At 33.6% G+C, this 27,053-nt stretch overlaps 1 protein-coding gene across 2 annotated transcripts in view; it reads left to right on the top strand.

Annotated features, from left to right (window-relative positions):
- Positions 1-27,053, top strand: part of ARID2 (AT-rich interaction domain 2) — a 203,508-nt gene that overhangs the window by 6,434 nt on the left and 170,021 nt on the right. The window lies entirely within an intron of this gene.

Genomic DNA, 27,053 nt, shown 5'->3' with positions numbered 1-27,053 from the left:
AGATACTTTTATTTTATATTCAAATTGTAAACTTTCTGTTATCATGTGCCCTTATTTTTGTTCCATATGTTCTTTCCTCAGTTTTGTTATTTTAGATTGTAGCTAGGCTACTAGGAAAAAGTTGAATCATTTGATTTGGAAATAAAGCCATGTGAAGATTTGCATGACTTATAAAAGAAATACATAGGATAAAATTCTCTATTTCCAGTCTTAAAAAATTCCCTATAATATTGCACAATGAAAGTGGATGTATTATGGTGGGGTTTTTACCTTTCTCTGAAAAGTAATTACCTTGCAAACAAGATGCCAATTTAGATGGACACTTTTATCAAACTTATGCTAGTTATTGCAAGAGTACTTTTTAAGAGAAAAGCAAAAACATTAAAGTAAGTTTCTTGGGATGTTAATTATTTGTTTGGTACAACTGGAACTTTTAACTAATTGGCTAGGTAGTTGTCATGCTTTTTTCTTATTCAAAAGATAGTGATATATTAAGAAATGATATTTTAATTTAAGGAAGGACAGTATTCAAGTGCCAGTAATACATGTACATTTTTGTGTTGCTTTTGACTCAAACATGACTAAAACTGAGCACAAACGTGTTTATTGAATTTGTCTATTAAACATTGATATCTTTCTAAGTGTAAACATTTGTACATATTTGTTTATAGACAAACACTATCAAAGAAATATGTGCTTTTAAATTGGTATCTTCAGTTTACTGATTCATCTCACAGTTGAGGAAATTGAGGTCATAATATATAGTTGTTTTCCAAAGATTGAGAATAAAAAGTTTAATTGGTTATTTCTCTAAACTTTGGCAGAGGATTAAAAAAAGATTAACATCAGACCAAAGTAACAAACAGAACTTTAAAAATTCTATAATATAGCCCATTTATTTCAAATATATCATGTTTTTGTAGTTATTTCTTTTGAAGGGCTCAATATATCCCATAGATTTATATGTTCTTATAAAACGCATAGGGGTAGGTTATAATTTTTCCAAATTTTACAGATGGAGAAACTGAGGCATTGTGAAGTTTAGTATTTTCACTGATGTTTTTTAGTAGAGGAATTACTGTCATTCATGTAACCATTTCTTAAACCACTGATATTTAATGAGTCAAGTAGAATAGCCAGTTTCTCTATCAGAAAATGCTAAAGGATTAAAATGTTATCCAAATGTAGATAAGACTGGTTTTAGGACGTTCCAGAGTTATTCAGTGAATTTAAAATATATATATATATTATCTTAGGAGTAAGAACAATGGGATTTACTGTTTATAGTTCTGTTTAGAATTTGAAGTTGTAGTCTGGAACTTTGGCAGAAATATTTAAAATGCATAGATATAGAATTTTGTTTGCTTTGCATTGATAGTGCTTTGGTGGTCAAGGTCAACTTGGTGTTTCCATTATAAAACTACATTTTTTTTTTTTTTTTAAAACAAAGCGTTGATTAAGCTTTATTTAAATGGCATCCAGACATGAAGCCAAGGGACCTAAATTTGAATCCTGCTCTAGGTAGCTGTGACTTTTAAAAGTTACCCTCTGAGCTGCTTTCCAGTAGCTGCAAAATAGGTAGATGTCTCCTCTGAAAGCATTGAAATGTGTTACTTGTTAGACTTTGAACAAGTTTCTTAAATTCTTTGGGTCCTTAGTTTCTTTATCTGTAATTTGAGGGAGTTAATCTAGGTACCATAAGACTTGCCATTTCTAAATCTTAAAATGGCAAATATCTTGAGATATGAAGAGTCATTGTGGAGTCATTAGAGTGGAGATTTAAATTCAAATCCTGCTTCCAATCCTTACTAGTTATGTCATTATGGGCAGATTTGTTTAGCTCAGGCTTTCTTGTCTCATCTGTAAAACAGTATCTGCATCTCAACCTTGAAGGATTATTATGAAGTTCAAATGAAATTATGTATGTAAAAATGCTTTGTAAACCTCAGGGCTCTTCCATTATACATGCTAAATTCTTAGTTTTCAATATTTGCCACTTCAAATAGCTATTAAATGATGGAGTTTTTTTTTAAAAAAAATACACACTTACATTTAAGATTGTCAGACATTTAATTTAGAGTTGACCTACCATCATGCCTTGCAGCTATCATGAATTTTATAGAATTACAGAATTTGAGAGTTGGAAAGGATATTAGGGATGTGGTTGGATGCATCTGTGAAAGAATTCTCTACTATTTCTTATTGAACAAGTGGTCATTTCAGCTTCTTAAAGACTTCCAAGGAGAGGGAGCCCACTACTTCTTTCAGCAGTCCATATCACTTTTAGATAGCTATATTTGTAGGGAGATTGCCTGACATCAAGCCAAATTTTGCATCTTTTCAATGTCTGCTTACTGATTCTTGTTCCTCCTTTTGGTGACAAGTAGAATAATTTTAATCTCCTCTTCACATGACATCCTACAACTACATGAAGATAGCTAGCATGGCTCCCTAAAATCTTTTCTTCTTCTTCAGACTAAATACTCTAATTCCTTCAGTCAAATCAATTATAAGACCCAATGTTTTTGATTGTCCTTGTTGCCCTCCTCTGGACACTCTGCAGCTTATCAATATTGTTCTTAAACAGTGATATTCAGAATTAAGAACAATACTCTAGGTGAGATGTTTAACCAAGAGTATGATAGTACAATTCTTGGAACTATATTCCTGGAAGCCAGGCCTTTTTAAAAGCAGCCCCAAATCGATTAATTTATGAATTTCTGACTTCCACATCATACTGTTGACTCTTTGAAACTTGCAACCCATTAAAACCTTCATCTTTTTTCAGAACTGCTGTCTTAACCATATGTCTCTGTCTTATACTTGCAGAATCCCCAAGTGTGAGACTATATTTATTCCTATTGAACATCATAATAGATTTAGCTTAATTCTTTAACTTGCAAAGATTCTTTTGGATCCTTAGTTTGTTATCCAATGTATTAGTTGTCACCCCAAACTTTATCATCTGCAATTTGATGAAAATGTCATCTACATATTTATACAAGTGATTGATAAAAATCTTAAAATAGCACAGGGACAAACATTGATCCTTCAGATAACTCCCCTGGATACTTTCTGCCATATTGGTAATGGACTCTTGACTCCCAAACTAGTGACATTTCTATTATATCTTACTACCTCATTCTCAATAGCCTTCTGTCATTGTAAATATTCTCTCAATATGAATATTCCAATTCTAAGATAATACTAACTTTAATGTAAGGAGCTAGAAACAAGGAAACTTAATTAAATATTCCCAAAAGTGCTATATGGTATTTTACCTTCTTCTCCCCCAATTCATCCAGATTGGAAACCACGGTGTCTTTAGCTGTCTACTCTCTTGCCTCTTTTGTTTTTAATTAGTTTCCAAGTCCTCTTGATTCTACTTCTAGAATATTCTAAGATCAATCTCACTGCTAATCATCCTAATATAGCATCTCATTGAAAATATTCAGTTGTGTTCAGTCATCTCCTACTCTTTATAATCCCATGTAGGGTTTTCTTAGCAAAGGTACTGGAGTAGTTTACCATTTCCTTCTCCAGTTCATTTTATAGATGAGGAAACTGAGGCAAACAGTGTTAAGTGACTTGCCCAGGGTCGCATAGCTAATGAAGTATCTGAGGCCAGCCAGATTTGAATCCAGGAAGAGGAGTCTTCTTGACTCTAATCCTAGCACTCTATCCATGGCTCCATCTAGTTGGATAAGCCCTATTTAAAATATCCATCTAATTGGAAAAATCCTATTTAAAATATATTAGCAGATAAAGTTAGGTAGTGTAATTTGTAGAATGCTTAGACTTGGAGTCAAGAACACCTGAATTCAAATCCTACCTCAGATATTTACTAGCTGTATGACCCTGGAAAAATCATGTAGCCTCTCAGCCTCAGTTTTCTCATTTGTAATCGGGGGTAATGATTGCTATACGTGAGGCTTATTGTGAGGATAAATTGGATAATATGTAAAGTGCTTTGCACCCTTCAAAGCAATTTATAAACAATTATTATTATTATAGAAAATTTACCTTTTCTTTGTTTATTTGGATGTATAAAACCAAGTCTTTTATTTTTAAAGGACCCACTGGAAGTAAGGCAGAAACTGATTTCAGAAGGGTTTGAAGGGTTTGAAAAGAGATGATTTTCATGCAATAAAAAAATGAGTATTTTTGCAAACTGATGAACATGATGGACATATGGAAAAAAAAATAATTCTAAAACTGTTTGAGGAACTTTTGTACCTAATAAATGACTTAACATCATATGAACTTTCCTTGGATTTTTTTTAAAAGTAAAATAAAATAAGCCTGATTATGATAAAAATAATAACATTTGAAAGGGCATATATATAGAAAAGTTTAAAAAAGAAATTGAGAAAGAAACCCAGCTCAGTAAATATAATGTCCTAGAAATAGTGTTTTGGTGCTAATACTGCATAGTGTAGCTTTGTCTTAAACTAAGGTTAATGGTAACTTAAACTATAAAGAGACAGTGTAGTCCAATGGAGAGGGTACTGGATTTGGAGTCAAAGGGAATGGATTCAAATCCTGACACTTTGTGATCTTGAGCAAGTTATTTAATCTTTCACTGGCCTCACCTTTCCCTCTGTAAATAAGGGATTTGGTCCAGCTGGCTACAAAGGTCCCTTCCAACTTTAGAACTATAATTTATAATCCTAAATCACTTGACCTCCATGCGCATCCCAGGCATGTCTGTAAGACAAGTTGCAAAGCAGGTGCTGATCTGCATTAGTCAACTGGTTTCCTATGCTGATTAAATTGCTCCAATATAAAATGGCTCAGAAATTTATCCCAATTCTAAGATAGTCTTAAATTTAATGTAAGAAACTAGAAACAAGAAAACTTAGATGAATATTCTCATTTGTAGTATTTTTATCCCCCCACGCCAACATTGATCCAGGCTGGGAACCATACTGTCTTTGACTTTCCACTCTTTTACATCTTTTGTTTTTAATTAGTTGCCTATTGCTATTAGGCCTATTTGTCCTATTGATTCTACGTCTAGAATATTTTAAGATCAATCCCACTTCGAATCATCCTAGTATAGTATCTTCATCAGTATTGTCTTAGATTGTTATCAAAGACTCATAGCAGATCTTCCTGTCTGTATTCTCTTCCCTTCTTACTACTGCTCTTAGACTAATCTTCCTTTTGCATGGATCTGGTCATAATCATTCTTCATATCAAGTGTCTTCAATGGAGCTTTACTGCCTACATGGAAAAGGTCTCTTAAATCTGAAGCCATCTCTTTCCAATCTCATCTCCACATTTAAGTTCCAAACAAACTGAACTACTGTGCCTCCTGAATACAACCCACACTTTTGCACCTTCTTATCTTTATTCTGTTTCTCTGAATCTAGAATGTCCTCTCCTCTGCATATTTAACTATTAAATTCCTATCTGCCCTTTAAAATCTAATTCAGTTCCCATCTTCATAAAACTTTCTGATTCCCCCAATGACCTTTGTATTTGGACTTTCTATATACTATTTGAAATTTTTCATATATACTATCCATGTTTGTGGTTGATCATCTCTCTCATTTTGCCTTTTATGTGTCTGACAATTGTTTCTCAGTCAGTCTTCTTCTCTGTCATTTATCATTTATAAACATGGGTTTGTCCCAATGCGCTTTCCTAGACCTCCCTCTCTATACTCTCTTTTTCTTACTGACTTCTTCAGATCAGTTATCATTTCTTTGTGGATGATTCATAGATCTTTAAATTCAGCCCTCCACCAAAGCACCATTTTTCAAATTCACTTTGTCCAAAACATGTCATTATTATTTTTCCCAAACATAGTTCTTTTTCCCCCTCAAACTTTCCTATTTCTGTTGAGGCCATCACCATCTTTGAAAGTTCAAAATGCTGGAGTTATTCTTTACACCTCATTCCCCAGCACTCAATAGAGTTTTGAATCAGTTGTGAAATGTTTTTTCTGCCTTCATACAATTTCTAATATGCTTCCTCTTTTTTATCTTCAAATGACTATTACCCTAATTTGTATATACATGAAATACACAGAAGATCTATTAGGGAATTACTATAGTATTCTAGGTATGGGCTTATGAGATCCTCTTAATTGGACTCTTGTCAGTGTGACTAGATCCAAGAGATAATACAAAGTTGATATAATCAACAGAACAGTCTTATACCAAAATACTTGTCATGTCTCTCCTTTTCTAACATCTGTCACTGTAGTTCAAACTCCAATCACCTCTTAGCTAGAATATAGCAGTAATCTAATTGGTCTTCCTGTCTAAAATCTCTTCTTTCTTCAATCCATCTTCCAACAACTGCCAAATAATTCCAAAGGACTCATGATAAAAAATGCTATCCACATCCAGAGAAAGAACTGATGGACTTGGAATGCAAGTTGAAGCATACTATTTTCACTTGTTTTATCTTTTTCGTGGTTTTCCCCCCCATTTAGTCTGTTTTTTTTCTTTCACAACATTAATATGGAAATGCTTTACATGATTACACATATATAACCTAAGTGATTGTTTTAGGAAATGGGAAGAGGAGAAAAGGAGGCAGAAAATTTGGAACACAAAGTTTTTTAAAAAATCAATGATAAAAAATATTATTAAAAAAAATGATATGTCTAAACACAAGACTGACCATGTCACTCTCCTGCTCAGGAAATTCTAGTGAATCCCTACTGCATCTAGAATCAAATGGAAATCATGATATTTATTGAAACCCCTTATTAGTGACTTACTTTTCTAGCCGCCTTAAGTATTATGGTCATTCACACACTGTTTGTTGCATCTTCATAGGCCTTGGATTGATCCTCCACTTTTAATAGAATGCATGTTTTACTCAGCTCTGTCTCTTAGCATTTGTAGTTCTTTTTATGACTTAGCTCAAATGCTATTGTTTATAATAGGTCTTTTCAAATTCTTCCCCATCCTGTGCCCTGCTAGCTACTAGTGCCTTCTCTTCCAAGTCCCTCAAAATTACCTTTTTTTTTTTTTAATTTTGTGTGAATTTTATAATACATTGGTGTGGATGTGTTGCCTTCACCTATGGAATGTAAGTTTCTTGAAGGCAAGGATCGTTTCATTTATGTCAGTGAATCCTCATGGTACCAGGTACAAAGAGGGTATTTGATTAATTGCTAAATATTTATCTTGTTTTACTACCGAGTTGCATGTTCCATGAGGGTAGGAGCTATGTTTCATTTATATGACATAGTACATATGGTTAATAATTATTTGTTGAATTGAAGCTTAACAATCAACTTAAACTATATAGATTTAAAAAATCTTAATAGACCCTCTTACAAGAAATATCCTTTAATGGTGAATTTAATACTGTCATGGGGAGTGGTATGGAAAATCCAATGTTACTTAGTTGGCAGTGAATTATATTACTTCTATTGACTTTCGTAAAATCGCTGAAGAAAGTGAGATGGACAGATTTTGAACAAGTTGATAAATGATTTAGGGGAAGAAATATCCTTTATTTAAACCCTACTCTAATTGCTCATCAAGGCATGAATATGACCCTGGGTTCTTTCTAATGGTACCAGAGATTCAGGTAACTCCCAGGTGATGGACTTGTGTTTCTTTTTTTGTGAAAATGCAGCTGTGCATTTTGGGGGCCATATGTCATACAGATAGTGTAGTAAGGCATAGAAGAATATTGTGATCTATATACCCTCCACATGGAACCTCCACCTAGATGTAATCAGAGATTTTTTAAAATAGAGGGAAAGCAGGCTGCATAATTAATATATTAGAATGTTATAGAAATATTCACATTTTTCTTATTGTAGACTCATTTGCAAACTCTTGATTAAGACCACCCAAAGTAAGGAGTGACCTCTATCTGTACCAGCCACTAATAATGCCTTTCAGGAAGTGGTAGAAGGAAGTGGTGGTATATGGCAGAGATATTTTTTTCTTTGTCTATCCCTTTTGCTTGCCTCTCTGTTGCTGGGAAAAAATGGGATGAGTTCATGGAAATGGGAGTCAGTGAATGAGAAGTCATTAGAAACAAAAGAAAATATAAGTCACAAATGTTTTTTAAAGACCATTAAAAAAACTTTAAAAAAAAGTTAAGCATTCACTCTTATTTATTTGTTTGTTTTTATTTACTAAACATATGTATGAGTAGTTTTTCAGCATTGACCCTTGAAAACACTTCTGTTCCAACTTTTCCCCTCCTTCCCCAACCTCCTCCCCTAGATGGCAGGTAGTCCAATACATGTTAAATAAAGCATTTACTTTTAGAAGTACATGCTAGTACTTGACTTAAAGATGTTTAAGCTAGAAGTATCCTTAAAGCTCATCTAATACAATTCTCTCATTTTGCAGATGAGTAAAACTGGGGCCAGGAGATTAAGTAATATACTGAGAGTCACATAGCCAGTGAGATGGAATTTGGAATACTAAATCTCATGATTTGAAGTCCATTGCTGATTTTAATGAAGTGGGACTAACTTCTCTATTTTCATATATCTGTAAAAGAGAAAATATCAGGGCCCTTTCTCATTGACAGAAAAAGAAACTAATTGTGAGAATATGGAGTGTAAGGCTCCACTATTAACTAGCTCTACAACATTTCTATATCTAGGAGAAAATGTTCATTTTGAAGGATATAAGTTTGTTTTCTACTATCTGAGCTAAAAGTTAAATTTCGTGACTACAAAAAAAATTCTACAAATGACAAAAAGTTTCCTTGTCTCAAATGTTGATTATATTTTAAAAAGCAATAAAAATAATAGCAATTCTAGCATAACACATTATTTGGGGCTTTAGTTATGATAATGGTATTTATAATAAAGCGCCTTTGTGGCTTCAAAATTTGTTTTTTAAAAGTAAATTTTCTTCACTTTATTACCTAAGAGAAATATTTATACTAATAGTTTACTAAAGGCCCAAGAAAGTAGCAGCCTTTATTTTCTATTTTCTATACAATTTAATCTCCTAAGTATCTGGAAATAAAAAGACGAAACAAAAAGATAGATTGTTTAATTTTAGGTCTTGAATTTGAAAGTTTCTTCATAATTTTTATCCAAATCAGCTCTCTCTATAGGGAAATTTTCCAGAACCATCATGAAAACTTTTGTAGAATGGCTACCTACTGCTTTTGATGAATTATAGGGTGTCCCAAAACTCATAGTATATTTTTAAGCTATTAAAGTTGATTTAAGATTTGGAACACCCTTTCTGATTGTAATCTAGAAAATGACAATGTACTGTATGCCCTGCAATGGCTTTAAAACTGCTTAGCAATATTATTAACCTTTCTACTGGATAAATATATTGAAAGTAATTAACAGTCTGAGTGATTGACAAAAACTATGTTCAGGTTTTAAAAATCATTTAAAATAGTTTAGGCTTTGATGTTTATTCAAACAACTTGTGCTTTGGATTGAAAAATTTTTTTTTATGTGAAATGCAGATGCCTTCGTTTTAAAATTTGAAGAATAAGTATACATCGCATGCATTGTTTGCTTCAGTTACAGATAGTAGGTTATCAAGAAATACTTGTTTCATTGGCTGATTTTAAGTGTACCTTAAATTATATGCAGCAATGACTCACCTTGTCTCTATTGTATCAATGATGGGGACGTAGCATAAAATTTGCTAAAGAGATGCTGTAAAGAAAGAGCATGTGTCCTGCAGAATCTTACTACAGCAGAAAGAGCACTAAGTTTGGTTTCAGAGGACCTAGGTTCAAATTCACCAATTCTGTTGCTGCTGAGCTGTGTGATCTTGAACAAGTCACTTAATCCCTCTAGGGCTGAACTAGATTATCTCTAAGGTATCTTCCAGTTTTAAATCTTGTGATGTTCAAGGCATACTGTTTTTACTTTTTATTGTTGTTTTTTCTTTGTCATGATTTTTCCTTTGTGTTCTGATTCTTTCCCAACATGACTAATATGGAAAAATGTTTATTATGATTGTACATGTATAATCTATATCAAGAGTGCTTGTTGTCTTGGAAGGGGAAAGGGAAAAGAGGAAGAGAAAAAAAATTGGAACTCCAAATTGTCCAAAAATGAATGTTGAAAATTATATTTATTTATAATTGGAAAAAAAGTAGATACAATTAGGTGGGGAGAGAGGGCATAATCTTGTCATCTTATTGCAAATATTTAGAAATTAGCCACACTATCACTTTATTTTTCCAAATACATGCACAGATAGTTTTCAACATTTACCTTCACAAAATCTTGTGTTCCAGATTTTTCTCTCCTTCCCACCCCCAAGATAGCAAGCAATCTGATAATAGGTTAAATGTGTGCAATTAAAAGATATTTTCTGAATTCATTTTTGTGAAACTTTGTGTTCTAAATTTTTCTCTTTCATTCTCTAAATTCTCCTCTTTCCAAGAGATCAAGCAATCTGATGTAGGTTAAAATATGTGCAATCCTTTTAAACATATTTTAATATTTGTTATGTTGTGCAAGAAAAATCAGACCAAAAGGGGCAGGGGGAACCATGAGAAAAAACAAAACAAAACAAAAAAATAAAATTATGCTTCTATCCATATTCAGTCTTCATAGTTCTTCCTCTGGATGTGATTGGCATTTTCCATTCCAAGTCTTTTGGAATTCTCTTGAATCATTGAATTGTTGAATAGTGCCTAGAGCCAAATCCATCACAGTTGATCATCACATAATCTTGTTACTGAGTACAGTGTTGTGGTTCTACTCATTTTGTTCAGCATCAGTTCATGTAAGTCTCTCACCAAGCCTCTCTGTATTCATCCTGTTGGTCATTTCTTACAGAACAATAATATTCCATAACATTCATATACCATAATTTACCCAACCATTCTCCAATTGATGAGTATCCACTCAGTTTCCATTTCCTGGCCACTACAAACAGGGCTGCCACAAACATTCTTACACATACAGGTCCCTTTCCCTTCTTTATGATCTCTTTGGGATATAAGCCCAGTAGTAACACTGCTGGATCAAAGGGTATGCACAGTTTGATAACTTTTTGAGCATAGTTCCAGATTGCTTTCCAGAATGGTTGGATGTATTTACAATTCCATCAACAATGCATCAGTGTCCCGTTTTTCCCACATCCCTTCCAACATTCGTCCTTGTCTTTTACTGAGAGTTGTGAAGTGGATGGTACTACTTTTCTGATGGTACCACTTACAAGGCATATTTCTATTAAAAAAACAAACAAACAAGTTTGATTTATTGTTGTGTTATACACAGTGTTTTGCCCCATGTGCTGCTTACCTTCAGGCAGTATAAAAAGTGCTGCTTTCTGAATTGTTGCCCAGGTGTTACAGACCCACAGTGGTACAAAGTGAAGGCTCTGGAGTCCGGAGGATGAGGGTTCAAATCATGCCTTCCTGGCTTCTGGTATAACACACAAATTACTTAGCCTTCCTGGACCATGGGATGCTACATCGTCTCTTCCAGCTCTTCATCTGTGATTGCCATGATCTAGTTTCATACATGTCTAATTTGCAGCTGTCTATAATCCAAAATAGTTACTAAGGCAACTGGATTGAGGTAGTAAGGTATCTGAGGGGATAGAATAGCTAGATATGGTCAGACCTTTAATAGCTGTGTGACCCTGGGCAAGTCACTTCATTTCTCTAAATCATTTTCCCCAGCTGGAAAATGGATAAAACCTATCTCACAAGGTTGTTGTGAGGATCAAATGAGATACTACAAGTAAACCATTTTGGAAACTTTGAAGCTACCTAAATGTCAATTATTGATTTTGATGTTCTTCAGTTGACTGGTCTAGTCTACATACAGTAAAAATTTAAAATGCAAACCACAAAAAAAGAAAATCCAGAGTGGCATCTGGCTCCTGACACCTGCTAAAGCTGTTCTTCCCCTTCCTAGCCTCTACTCACTGTTTATGTTGGCGATCGGCCACTAGAGGAAGCAGCAGAGGCTTATTACATTGGAAATCTGATGAGTGAGATTGCTTCTCCATCCCATCATATTTGTCTTTTGCATTTTTCACCAGTTTTGGAAGCAACAGGAGCATCTCTTCAATTAGTAAAAATTGGTAAAGTTTACTATAATTGTTTTTACTCAGGAGATTTTTGCAGTATTTCTGTCAAGTGGAACAGATTAATAAATTTTACTTCATTCTTAGTTTTATCAAGTCACAGACAGTACACTTGGCTTTTTCCAGTAGAGCTTGTAGGAACAAATTTGCAAAACTTTCTTAGTTTATATTTTTTTGTATTTATGTCTTTTTTTAATAGCAATAATACTAATAATTAACATTCATTTCTGCATTTATTCCCTAAAACATGCTTACATGTTCTCTTATTTTTCAATATAATTTATTGTAAGTTTTTAACATTAGTAGCACTATTATATTTGTTGGTATAATCCACAATGAATAGGCAAAGTAACAAATATCTCCTCATATGTTCAGGTATTCCACTAGTCATTATTTATCTTCATCATCCATAAATAGACAAGTTTTCCTTTATTATATGCTTTTTCCTTCTTCTTCCCAAAACCATACATCCTGTCATTGGAACTGTTTTCCTCCTTTGACCTCACAAAGAAGTATGTTTTGCATCTTTTTTTTTTTTTTTTTTTTTTTTGTATTATTTTTTTTGGTCCGTGATTTTTGCCTTTTCTACATCGTAAACCTGTTGAGGGCAGGGACCTGGACTGTGTACCCCAGAGGTCCCATTTCCCAAATCCCTGCCTACATGTCATAGGGCTTTGCAGAAAGGTACCTAACAAAGGTTTGTGGAGTTGAATTATTGCTCAGGTAAATGTCATCTTAAAGTAACTAAACTAGATCTTTAGTGGCCAAGTAGATTATCTCTTCTTGGAACTCAAATCTACAGGTGATAGGACAGATACTGAGATACAGAGGCCAGTATCTTATATTGTCTCTCTCCTTGCCCGGCACTCTAGCCTTTCCTGATTTAACTTCCAGTCTTACCTCTCTTATATCCCTTTAACACACCTTATGTTCCACCCAGAGTGGGCTAACTTACCACTCCATTAATATGTCCCATGAGTTTGTGTTTTTCTTTGTTTTTCCTTTTCCCCAAGATTTTCCTATTACATTTCTTAACATTCTTCAAAGCTCAGATTCCTTCTTCATAAAACCTTTTCTGATTCCCTCAACCAGAAGAAATTTCTCTTTTAATTTTCCAAACACTACCTACTTTTCTTATTGTACTTTTACTTTCTATTTTTAATTACCAATTATAGTCATTTGTAAATATGTCTTAACTCTTAATAACTTGTAAATATGCAAGTTCTGTGGAAGCTTAGAACCATCCCCTTGTATCCCTTGATGTCTACTTATTACAGTACCAGGCTCTCAGTAAATACCTATTGATTCAAAATAGATTGGATCTTTGCTTACTTGAGAGAACCGTCTTAATGAATCCTAAGTAGCCAAGATTACAAGGACATTTATCACACATACCTGTAAAATGAAGGTTTTTGTGTTTGAAAAATAATTTCAGGGAAAAATGACAATTACTCTTCATCTCTTCTGCTCTCTTGGCCTGATGACTTTACATCAAAAAGATGGCTTAAAAAGATAAAACTCCTAATTAAGACCTTCCAAAAGAAAATAACCCATCAATACCTGGCTTCCTTATGAAACTGAATTTGGAAACTTTTAGCAAAAGTATACTGGTTGAGTTTCATTTTCATGTTGAGAGAGTCAATTTCTTAAGTGTTAAGACAATTTATGGCTTTCTAGGTAGTCACTACATACAGATGTGTATTGGCTTAGTGTATACTCTGTAATTTGCATCATTGTTGATTAAGCAACTTCAATCTGTCCCAGCCACAACCTCTGGCAGGTTTTCCCAGGTAGGTTTACATACAATAAGTTGTATTAATCCAATTTAAAAGTCATAAAAGTGATGGAGAAGAAAAAAAAATTTTTTTTCTACACTTGATACTTTGGGGGAGAAGTTATTTGTTTTATAACAGGACAGTTTTAACTCTTATTCCCAAATTGTATATTGCAAAGGCAGTGCTATCCCTTCCTATGATGAGGCTAAGATTACTCTTGCCTCATTTTCTTGTATACATAAATTATGCATATGGAGTTTATGATGTATTCCAACTTTGTTAGTAACATTCTGGTAATAGAGAAGAATATTTTTCTTAATTTATTTAAATAACCACTAAAACCAGCCAACAGGCCAGAAACTGCTGACATCTTTTTATATCTTTTCTTTTATTTAAATTGTTTAATATTTGGGACTATTATCAGCCCTTGATTATTTATGCTACTAAAAAGACCTTATATATGATATGGATTATGCAAAATGAATAACTACTTTAAAGAGTTATCTTTATTTGTATATGGAACCTCTTTTTTAAAATTCAGAATTCAAATTGTCCAAAAAATGAATTTTCTTGCATACAGGAAAACAGAAAAAGAATTTAACATGAAACTATGAATATTCATTTCATACTTCATTGTTTAGTAGCATAATAAATTGTATTTATGACTTTCAAAACTGCCCTTGTCTGCACTTCCTTTTGAATTTTCTTCTATTCTTTCTATGCATTTAAAAAATATTATGATGAACTTTTTTATTGGCATTGTTATGGCTAAATTCTTTATATCTTTGCACTCACATACCTCTGCTTTTCCCATGTTGAAGAAAGAAGGAAAGAAGCAATGGGAGACCCAAATTCTTGTGATAAATAAGAATAACTAATCAAACTTAATCCACCCATCAGCCATGTCAATAAAAATATGTCTCTGTACCTATCCATCACTCTTTTTTCAAAATAAAATGTTTTATTATCATAAGCTGTCTGGAGGTTGTTTATTGCTTTAATGAGATGTGTATTTATTTTCCCTTTTAGTATTATACTCAATTTTTCAGGCTAAATTCTGCTTGATTGTAAGCTGATCTCTTTTGTCTTTTGGCCTCTTGTATTCCAAGGTCTCCCTTGGATTTTTGTAAAACCTTCCAGGTTCGTCTTTGATTCTTACTGTGCTACCTTTGTGCTAGAACTGCTTTTTTCTGGATGAATGCTGTACTTTTCTTATCATAAGAAGTCTGGAGTTTTGTTATTTTTTGAACTTTTCCTTTTTTAGGGTTGCTTTCAGAAGTACCATGAGTGGATTTTTTTTTTTTTTTTTAAATTTCTTTACTTTGTCCTGTGGTTCCAATAGTTCTCATTGGTTTTCACAAACAGTGGGTCCAGCATCCATCCTTTTTGAAAAATGGTAATTCCTAAATTATATCTTAGGCCTGTTCCATTTATTATATTTTTGATATCAGTCATTTTTTGTTTTCTTCCTTTTTTTCAAATCATTTAGTTATCTTCTAATGTTTCTTACTTTCTAATAGAATCAAATTTCGATTTGATATTTTTCTAGTTTTTAGGGGATTTATTTCTTGGGTAAGGTTATTCCTTCCTCCCCCCTTTTCTCTCTAATTTATCTTCTAATGTTTCTTACTTTCTAATAGAATCAAATTTCAATTTGGTTTATTCTAGTTTTTAGGGAATTTATTTCTTGGGTAAGGTTATCCCTTTCTCCCCTTTTTCTCTCTAATTTACTTCTCCTTATGTTAAGAGTTTGTTTTTCTTTTTTTTTTTTAATCTCCTGCTTCACCTTTTCAATCAAGGTGTGTATACACACATATATAATACATCTCTCTCTCTCCCCCCCCCCCCTCTCTCTCTCTCTCTCTATATATATATATATATAATCCTTGTAGAAAAACCATTTTTTCTTCATTTCTCCTTTTAGTTGTTAATGGAATTAGGTTCACAATAATTTTGTTCTTTTGCTCAATGTTTTTGTTGACTTCTTAATTTCCTCAGTTTTAGTTTAGTTTGTATGTTGTCCTGGAGTCAGGCATTTCCTCTGTGGTAGAATGGTTGGTCTCATCATGACTTGGTCATCTTTGGAACTGTGAGGTTCAGAATGGTGGGTTTTCAGGGTTTTCTGACATCTCAAGATAGACCCTGATAAGATAAGACCCCCTTGGAGAGGGAGCTTGGGTCTGGGGTGTCTTGATGTCAGTGTCACTGCTCCCTGCCTGTGTCTGTCCCTTAGAACCTCGCAGGTTCCTTCACCATGGAGCTTTCTCTGAGGAACCCCTGACACTGCTACCTGTGGAGTATAGAACTTTCAGGCCGGCACATGCTCTTTCTGTTTCTATTATCTTTACTGACAGTTTCCTTTCTTAACACATTCAGATTTTCACAGTTCTGAAATGGAAAAAAGTCACTTACTATGGTTTTATAACCCTATCTGGTCAGAATTCCAGGGTGTTTCCCTCCCCTTCCCCCTTCCCCAGATTACATATGGGAGTGCTAGACAGTCAGTCTACATACATCCCTTTCAGGCCACTGTGTTAGTCAGAAGTCCGTGCCATTTCAGAATACTCTCCCTCCTCACCTCTACATCCTTGTTTCTCCTGGCTACCTTTAAGTTCTGTTTTGAAAACCACCTTCTACAAGACTTTCCTAGTTTCCTAGATGTCTTCCTTCCCTTATAAAAATGTTTTCTCTCCTAGTTATTTTCACAGTCACCCCATTAGAATGTAAGCTCTGTGAAAAGAGAATCTCTTTTTGAGGGGGTGGTGGCTTTTTTTGTATCCCCAGCACTTGGCACTGTATCATGCTGCCAAGTGGTTAGTCTAAGTAGTTGCTGCCAGACTTCTTTATAGTATTTCCAACAATTTTTATCAAATATTTGATTCTTTTCTAAGTATTTTATATATTATGATTCACTGAGTACTAGATTGTTGTATTCCATTGTTTCTGATTCTTCCTTCCCTATCCTTTCCTCTGTTGTTAAACTAATTCTGGAAATATCATTTTTCCTTTGTCATTACTTTCATTACTCTTGAAATTCTAGGTGTTTTATTTTTCTAAATGAATTTTATTGTTTTGGTTTATGTAAACATAATTACAATAACTTGAGTTTATTGCAAATTAACTTTTAGGTATTACCATTTTTATTATGTTGAACAGGAGCCAATGATGATGATTGAATTTTTTCTGGCTATTTAAGTTAGGTTTTTTTTTTTTTTTTTAAATTTAAGCAGTACTTTATAATTGGCTGTATTAATTTATAATTTGTATGCTTTCATATATTAATTCCCTAGGTAACTGACATTTTGTGGTTAATTTGAATGGCATTTCTCTTTTATTATTAAGAATTTGTTACTATCATACAGAAATGCTGTTGATTTTTGAGATTTATTTTGTAGCCTTCAGGCTGCAGAAACTTGTCTCAGTGTGTTTCTGATTTCTTTGGATTTTCTAAATAGATAATCACATTTTCAGGAGATAAGCATGGTTTCCTCCACTTTTCCTGCAGTTATGCCTTTAATTTCATTTTTCTTGTTGTAGTGCTGTTATCATTTCCAGAACTGTATAAAATTATAGTGGGGAAAGTCCTTGCTTTACTCCTGTATTTAATAAGAAAGTTTCTAGTATATTCCCATTTCATTTCCTGTTTGATTTTTCAGACAGAAACTTTTCTGTGTTCTTCCTTTGTCAGGTCTTCAGCATAAATGAAGTTGTACTTTGTCAAAAGCTCTTTCTGCATACATTTAGATAATCAATGTGGTTTTGGATTTAAAAAAAAATGTGATTATGTTTTTATTGTTTCCCTAATATTTAACCAGTTTTGTATCTAACATTGTTATTATGAAATATTTCTTGGATGAAATGGCATAGTATTTGAAATGCTATTATAGAATTTAAAATTTTTCAATGTATTTTTATTAGTAACCTTTGTCTATAATTTTCCCATTGTCTGCAGTTTTTGTTTGGGATCTCTGAATTGATGACTATTATTATTATTTCTTTCTTTCTGCTGAGGCAATGGGGGGTAAGTGACTTTCCCAGAGTCACAGTTAGGAAGTATTAAGTGTCTGAGGTCAGATTTGAACTTAGATCCTCCTGACTTAAGGGCTGGTGCTTTAACCAGTGCACCACCTAGCTACCTCTTATTATTGCTTTTATATTAATAGTGTTTACTATTTGTACCAATTACCAAGTACTACTATACCAATTGCATGTAAAAATAGTTTTCAACATTCATTTTTGTAAAATTTTAAGTTCCAAATGTTTTTCTACCTCTCTCCTTTACTTTAAACCTCCCCAAGACAGCAAGCAATCGGATATAGATTACACATGTACAATCAATCATTTTTAACATATTTACATATTAGTCATGTTGGGAGGGAAAAACAGAACAAAAGGGAACAACCCTGAGAGAAAAAAAAGCAAAGCAAAACAAAACCAAAAAAAGTGAAAATAGAATCTTTTGATTTGTATTCAGTCTCCATAGTTCTTTTTTTGGATGCAAATGGCATTTTTCATCCCAAGTTAAATCTATGCTACTTAATCTTCACCCAGTCTTGCTGTTAACTGTGTATAATGTTCTTTTGGTTTTCCTCTCTAAACTCAGCATCAGTTCAGATAAATCTTTTTAGGCTTTTCAGAAATCAGCATGCTCATCATTTCTTATAGAATAAATAATATTACATTACATTCATTTACCATAACTTATTCAGCCATTCTTCTGTTGATAGGGCATTCACTCAATTTCCAGTTTCTTGCCACCACAAAAATTGCTACAAACTTTTTTACACATCTGGGTCTTTTCCCCTATTTTATGACCTCTTTAGGATACAGACCCAATAATGACACCGCTGGATCAGAGTATGCCCAGTTTTATAGCTATTTGGGCATAGGTCCAAATTACTCTCCAGATTCACAACTCCACCAACAATGTATTAGTGTCCCAGTTTTCCCACATCTCTCCCAACATTTATCATTATCTCTTTCTAGATGACTTATTATTGCAATGTAGTTTATAAAGGATATTTTAATTCTTTCTGCGTTTTTATATGTATGTCCAACATCAGTGTGCACTAATGCTTGGTAAATTTTTGTAAAAATTTCTTGTGCTAAAAGATAGGTAAATTCTTTATCAGCCCTACTTAGAAGCTATCATAAGTCTTGTAGCTCTAATTTCTGTCATAGTTTATTGATTTATTTTCCTTCCTGTTCATCTTCCTGTTCTGAGTGACATTAAAATTTTCTTCCATAATTACTCTTTGTCTTGCAATTTATTTAATTTTTCCTTCATATATTTATAGGACAAGGCATTTGGAGCATGTGTATAATATTGATATGAGTATATCGTTTAGTATTCCTTTCTACAAAATGTAGTTTTCTTTTAAAAAATCTCTTTATGTTGTTCCATTTTCTATTTGCTTTTTCTAGTATATGATTATAGTTCCTGCTTTTTTTTTATCTATCTAAAGAATAGTAAATTATGATTAGCTATTAATTTTTATTGTATATTTTTTCCTTTTAAATATTTTTTTTCCATAAGCAATAAATTGTGGGTCTTTGTTTTCTTATCTAAGCTGACATTCCTTTTAGTTTTATTGTATTGTTTAATCCATTTACATTTAAATTTATGAGTGAGGTTTATATTTTCCGATGTTTTTCTGTACTCTTCTTCTCCCCAATTAAGATTCTCCCTCCCCCACTCCCAACTTCCTCCTCTTCCCTCAGTAATGGAAGGGGCAACCTGGTGACACAGTGAATAAAGTGGATTTAAGATGACCTGAATTCAAATCCAGTCTGAAGACACATTCAAACTGTGTGACCAGGGGTAAGTCCTTTATTTTTTTGAGTCATGGTGATAATAATAGAACCTACCTTTCTGGGTTGGGTTGTCCTGAGAATCTAGTGAGATACAATTTTAAAGTACTTAACACATTGTTTGGTTGATAATAAGTTCTGTGTGAGTGTTAGCTGTAATATAATTATAAAGAAAGTATTTTGTCTTTTCAGTTATTTTATCATTATATACTTCAAGGTAACTATTCCCGCTAGCTTTCTTCTCTTTGCCCTCAGACATTGCTAGTCTCATCATCTGGTTTGTTACTTCTTTCCCTAATTTTGGAGTTTTGCTTAACCAGTTATTTTATTTCTTCCTTTTATCGCAGTATTTACCTTTTCCTGCCTTTTTTTCCCCCCCTTATTCAATTAAGTAGTTAAATAAAATTATTTTTTACTTTTTTCACCTTTTTTTTTTTAAATTTCTGCAACTTTTTCTAAAAATATATTTATTTTCTTGTGCTCTTCATTATTTACGTTCTCTTTCTGTCATTTCTATCTAAACTTTTAGGGTGATACTTAGCTTTTCAGATTGTTATCCTTGGTTTTAAATATATCCTTAGCCTTTTGGAGTATCATATTCCCAAATGTCTATTTTTTTAGTTGTGTTACTCAGTGTAGTTCCTTGATACTTAAATTGCTTTCTTTTGGATGCATGTACGTTTTTTATTTTTTATTTTATTTTTTTGATATGATAGCTTTGGATTTTGGTTATAACTATAATCTCCTGAATCTTTCCTTTTTGGTTTCCTTTCAGCAGGAGGTGATCAGTTTATTCTTTGTTTATATTGCCCTTTACTTCTAAAATCTCTGGGCAGTTTTTATTTAGGATTTCTTGAGATATAATTTGTTTTTTTTGTTTGTTTTGTTTTACTTTGTTTTGTTTTTTAAATCATGGTTTTCCAAACTTTTAGTTTATCTTCTTTCACTTGACCTTTTTTTCATTGTTAAGCATGTTCCATTAGTGGTTAGCACTTATTAGTATCTGACTACTGCTGCTTTTCAGTGACTTTCAAAGTTTCTACCCTGGCCTTTTGAAACTTTAGGGCCATCTCCTGACCTTGGAATTTTCCCTCCTAACTTATTGCCTTTAGACACAGAATCCTGTAAGGATGCACACATCATGCCTCTTATCAAGGTGGCATTAACTTTTTGTGATGTTGTGAGATGGAAAAAGATACTCTAGTTTTTCCTTTCAACTTTTGTGATTATTGTTTGATTTGCTTCAATTTTTTTTTTTTTTTTGACTGGATAATAGGGTGCTCTGGGTTTTTTTTCCCCTTTCAGACTACCATGTTAGCAAGAAATTGGCCTAGGTGCTTTGTTACTGTTCAGACAACACAAAGAAATCATATTGTAAAGACCCAATCATGAAAAATAGTTGTCTTAACTTTTCCATCCCATTCTCTGTCCAGGAATTTCAGTGAGATTATGAATACATCAGTTCTGGTGGTTTTGTCAGTAAATGTGTTCTTTGTATTTTTTTGGTCTGTGTCTTTAGATTAGAACTGGGTATCATTTAGGTATTAAAAAACATGATTAATACAGAAAGATTTCAACACATTCTATATTCCTCTCTAGTTAGATTTGGAAAGTAGATATTTCACAAATAGAAATCTGATTGCTTCCGTGTATGTGTGTGTGTGTGTGTGTGTGTGTGTAAATATGGTTATTTCTTATTGAACTAGAAATAGCTAAAGAATTGTATAGAAGATTCTCAGCCCTACAAATTTAATGAAGTTAGCTAAACTAAATGATAGTTTATGTAAAGTCAGTATTTTATGATTTAAGTGATCTTTAGAGCCTGCAACCTTAAGAGTTTGTTATGGATAAGAATAGTTACTGACCAAGTAAATCTTTCTAAGAGTTAGTCTGGAAAGACATGGAAGATGGCATGGAAGACTCACTCCCTTTGAGGGTGGAGATCTCTTAAGAGATTATGTTGGCAAGTTAGTCTTATTTATAGCTGAGATAATATTTTCTCCATTTTATTGATGTTGAGGTTCAGAAGTTTAATGATTTAACCATGAACACAAGGCTAGTAAATAACCGTACATCTCTTTCCCATCTCAGTTGAGAACCTCACCTCATATTTTTTTTTCATTCTTTAATTCTTTTTTAAAAAAAAAATATTTATTTCAAAATTATTTATTTTTTATTTACAAAACATATACATGGGTAATTTTTCAACATTGACTTTTTAAAAAAAATAATAACTTTTTATTGACAGAACCCATGCCAGTGTAATTTTTTACAACATTGTTCCCTTGCACTCACTTCTGTTCTGATTTTTCCCCTCCCTCCCTCCACCCCTTCCCCTAGATGGCAAGCAGTCCTATATATATTAAATATGTCACAGTATATCCTAGATACAATATATGTGTGCAGAACCGAACAGTTCTCTTGTTGCACAGGGAGAATTGGATTCAAAAGGTGGAAATAACTCAGGAAGAAAAACAAAAATGCAAACAAGTTTACATTCATTTCCAAGTGCTCTTTCTTTGGGTGTAGCTGCTTCTGTCCATCACTGATCAATTGAAACTGAGTTAGATCTTCTCTTTGTTGAAGAAATCCACTTTCATCAGAATACATCCTCATACAGTATCATTGTTGAGGTATATAATGATCTCCTGGTTCTGCTCATTTCACTTAGCATCAGTTCATGTAAGTCTCTCCAAGCCTCTCTGTATTCATCCTGCTGGTCATTTCTTACAGAACAGTAATATTCCATAATATTCACATGCCACAATTTACCCAACCATTCTCCAATTGATGGGCATTCATTCATTTTCCAGTTTCTGGCCACTACAAACAGGGCTGCCATAAACATTTTGGCACGTACAGGTCCCTTTCCCTTCTTTAGTATCTCTTTGGGGTATAAGCCCAGTAGTAGCACTGCTGGATCAAAGGGTATGCACAGTTTGATAACTTTTGGGGCATAATTCCAGATCGCTCTCCAGAATGGCTGGATGTGTTCACAACTCCACCAACAATGCATCAGTGTCCCAGTTTTCCCACATCCCCTCCAACATTCATCATTATTTTTTTTTTTCTGTCATCTTAGCCAATCTGACAGGTGTGTAGTGGTATCTCAGAGATGTCTTAAGTTGCATTTCTCTGATCAATAGTGATTTGGAACACTTTCATATGACTAGAAATAATTTCAATTTCTTCGTCTGAAAATTGTCTGTTCATATCCTTTGACCATTTTTCAATTGGAGAATGGCTTGATTTCTTATAAATTAGAGTCAATTCTCTATATATTTTGGAAATGAGGCCTTTATCAGAACCTTTAACTGTGAAAATGTTTTCCCAGTTTTGCTTCCCTTCTAATCTTGTTTGCATTAGTTTTGTTTGTCCAAAGGTTTTTTAATTTGATGTAATCAAAATTTTCTATTTTGTGCTCAATAATGGTCTCTAGTTCATCTTTGGTCACAAATTTCTTCCTCTTCCACAAGTCTGAGAGATAAACTATCCTATGTTCCTCTAATTTATTTATACTCTCATTCTTTATGCCTAAATCATGGACCCATTTTGATCTTATCTTGATATATGGTGTTAAGTGTGGGTCCATGCCTAATTTCTGCCATACTAATTTCCAATTATCCCAGCAGTTTTTGTCAAATAATGAATTCTTATCCCAAAAGTTAGGATCTTTGGGTTTGTCAAACACTAGATTGCTATAGTTGACTATTCTGTCTTGTGAACTTAAGCTATTCCACTGATCAACAATTCTATTTCTTAGCCAATACCAAATGGTTTTGGTGACTGCTGCTTTATAATATAGTTTTAGATCAGGTACAGCTAGGCCACCTTCATTTGATTTTTTTTTTTTTTCATTAATTCCTTTGAGATTCTAGATCTTTTGTTCTTCCATATGAATTTTGTTGTTATTTTTCCTAGATCATTAAAATATTTTCTTGAAAGTCTGATTGGTATAGCACTAAATAAATAGATTAGTTTAGGAAGTATTGTCATCTTTATTATATTCGCTCGGCCTATCCAGGAGCACTTAATATTTTTCCAATTATTTAAGTCTGACTTTATTTGTGTGCAAAGTTTTTTGTAATTTTGCTCATATAATACTATCCTTACTTTCCTTTGGTAGATAGATTCCCAAATATTTTGTGCTATCGACATCAACATTGACTCTTGCAAAACCTTCTGTTCCAAATTTTCCCCTCCTTCCCCCTCCCTCCTCCCCCCTCCCCCAGATGGCAGGTAGTCCAATACATGTTAAATATGTTAAAATATACATTAAATTCAATATATGTATACATAGTTATACAGTTTATCTTGCTGCATGAGAAAAATCGGATCTAGAAAGAAAAAAACCTGAGAAGGAAAACAAAAATGCAAGCAAACAATAATAGAGAGAATGAGAATGCTATGTTGTTGGTTTACACCCAGTTCCCACAGATCTCTCTCTGGGTGTATATGGCTCTCTTCTTTATTGAACAATTAGAACTGGTTTGAGTCATCTCAATTGTTGAAGAGAGCCATGTATCCATCAGAATTGATCATCGTATAGTCTTCTTGTTGCCCTGTATAATGATCTCCTGGTTCTGCTTATTTCACTCAGCATCAGTTCATGTAAGTCTCTCCAGGCCTTTCTGAATCCTCCTGTTGGTTGTTTCTTACAGAACAAAAATATTCCATAATATTCATATATCTTAATTTATTCAGCCATTCTCCAATTGATGGGCATCCACTCAGTTTTCAGTTTCTAGCCATTACAAAAAAGGCCGCCACAGATATTTTTGCACATCTTACCTCATATTTTATGGAAAAAAATTGAGACCATTTACCAAGAGCTCCCTCTTCTTCCCATCTTATCTCATATCATACAAATGCTTTTTTCCCACTGTTTTCTTCTTATGCCCGTTTCATATAATGAGGTGTACCTTCTACAAATGCAAGTGACCCTCTTCTTGTCTGTCATTTTTAGCAGATTGATACCTCTATCACCATCCCCATACTTACTTATTTTCAGTGGTTGCTTCAGAAATCTCTGCCATGATCCATCCATCTCTACCAGTTATTGCTTCTGCCACTTCTTTGTGACTTCTTGAGGATGCTGCTTGTCAAGGGTATTCCACTTCATTTTCTCTTGCTTTCTTTTGACTCTCTATAATTGGGCTTCCCATGGTGAAACTGATGCTGTTCTCTTCAAAATCACAAGATCATTTCCGGATCTGATGGGCCTTTCTCAGCCTTTGTCAGTCTTGCCAGTGTCCATCACTTTCTTTTCTTGATGCTTGTCTTCAGATTTTCATGACACTGTTGCATCTTGACTCTCCTCTCCTTGATGGGTTTTTATCAGTCTTGCCATCTAACTGTTGTGCCCTCCTGCGCCATATTCTCTTCATGGTTCATTTAATAATCTAATCGGCTCCCTTTAACAGGTTTAGTGCCTTCCATCTGTTGATTATTTCCAATTTATCCTGAACATATTATTTGTATATTGTTTACATAGAATCTTTCCCATTGGGTTGAGCTACTTCTTTTGTTTTTCTTTGTATTCCTAGAGCTTGACACAATTCTTGATGCATAGTAGGCATGTAATAAATGTTTATTAACTCACTGAGCTTAAGTTGGAGACACTATCATTGATGCAATGAACTGTTAGACTGACCATTCTTTTCTGTAGTTTTCCCAGTTGTGTCTGACTCTTTGTTGACTCCATCTGGGGTTCTCTAGGCAGAGATACTGGAGAGGTTTGCCATTTAGTTTTCCAGCATATTTTAGAAAGGAGGAAACTGAGGCAAACAGGGTGAAGTTACCTGCCCAGGGTCATGCAGGTGAATGTCTGACACCAAATTTGAACTCAAAGATGAGTCTTCTTGACTGCAGGCCCAGAATTCTATTCACTATACCACTTAACTGCCTATTAACTAGCTATTCTATTTCCCAACAATTTCTTTTTATTATTGTCTTTTTAGTTAAAAGTTAATATTTTATATTCCTCTAATTAAATGTCATGTTGTGAAAGAAAACACAGACATACTGCCCTGCTCTTCCTCTCAAATAAAGAAAAAATACCTTCAGTCTTCATTCAGGCTCTATCAGTTGTAGAGGTGAATAACATTATTATCAGAAGTTATTCACAAAAAAAAAAAAAAAAAGAAAAAAGAAAAAAAATCCTTCAGCATTTTCTTGGATCATTGTATTGTTGAGAACAGCTTATTTATTCACAGTGTATCATGCAGTATTGCTGTTACTATATACAGTGTTCTCCTGGTCCTGGTCATTTTACTGCTCATTAGTTCATATAAGTCTTTCCAAGTTAAGATCATTCTGCTCATCGTTTGTTAAAGCACAATAATATTCAATCACAGTCACATATGACAGTTTATTTAGCCATGCTTTCTATTTCCAATTCTTTACCATCACTAAAAGAGCTGCTATTAATATTTTGGTATATATTTTGTTTTTTATCTCTTTTGAATACAAACCTAGTAGTGATACTGTTTGTTCAAAGTACATACATGATTTTATAGCATAGTTCCTAATTGCTTTCCAGAATGGTTGAATCAATATACAACTTAAATAGTAGTGCACAACTTCACCAGTAGTGCATTATTAGTATTTTAATTTTCCCACATCCTTTCTTTTTTTTCCTTTTTCTTTTTTCTTTTTTTTTTTTCTGGTGAGGCAATTGGGGTTAACTGACTTGCCCAGGGGGACTCAGCTAGGAAGTGTTAAGTGTCTGAGACCAGATTTGAACTCAGGTCCTCCTGACTTAAGGACTGGTACTCTATCCACTGTGCCACCTAGCTGCCCTCCCACATCCTTTCTAACATTTCTTGTTTCTTTTTCTGTTATATTTGCCAATATGAGGATTTCTCTATACTCAATCATGACTTAGAGCATTTTTTCAAATGACTATAGATAGTTTTAATTACTTTGACTGCAAACTGTTTGTTCATATCTTTTGACTATTTATCCTTTAAGAAATGAGTCTTCTATAAATTTGGCTCAGTTTTCTATATATTTGAAAAATGAAGGTCTTTATCAGAAACTTGGCTATAAATTTCTTTGTCACAATAGTTTTGTATTTCTCTCCATTCTTATCCTGCTTCCTCCCCTCCCCTCCTCTTTCCTCTCCTTCCTTCCCCTCTGCTCCCCTCCCCTCTCCTCTCTTCTCTCTTTGTACTTTCTCTCTCCCTCTCCCTCCCTCCTTTCACCCTGTCAAATCTTCCCTCCCTTCACCCCGTTAAATTTTCCCTCCCTTCTGTCAGTCCCTGCTCCTACTTCCCTACCCCCTTATTCTCATCCCCTATAGATTTCTACACCCGCCTGAGTCTATCTATAATTATTCCCTCTTTGAGTTAGTGTAAGAGAAGATGCTTTGGGGCCTCCCTTCCCACTTCTCCCCCAACCTCCTTTCCTGTCCCCCTCTTTCCCCATTTCTTTTCCATTGTAAAAT

Source organism: Sarcophilus harrisii, chromosome 5 (assembly GCF_902635505.1).
Source record: "Sarcophilus harrisii chromosome 5, mSarHar1.11, whole genome shotgun sequence".
Lineage (NCBI taxonomy): Eukaryota > Metazoa > Chordata > Mammalia > Dasyuromorphia > Dasyuridae > Sarcophilus > Sarcophilus harrisii.
This window is presented reverse-complemented; position numbering and strand designations above follow the sequence as displayed.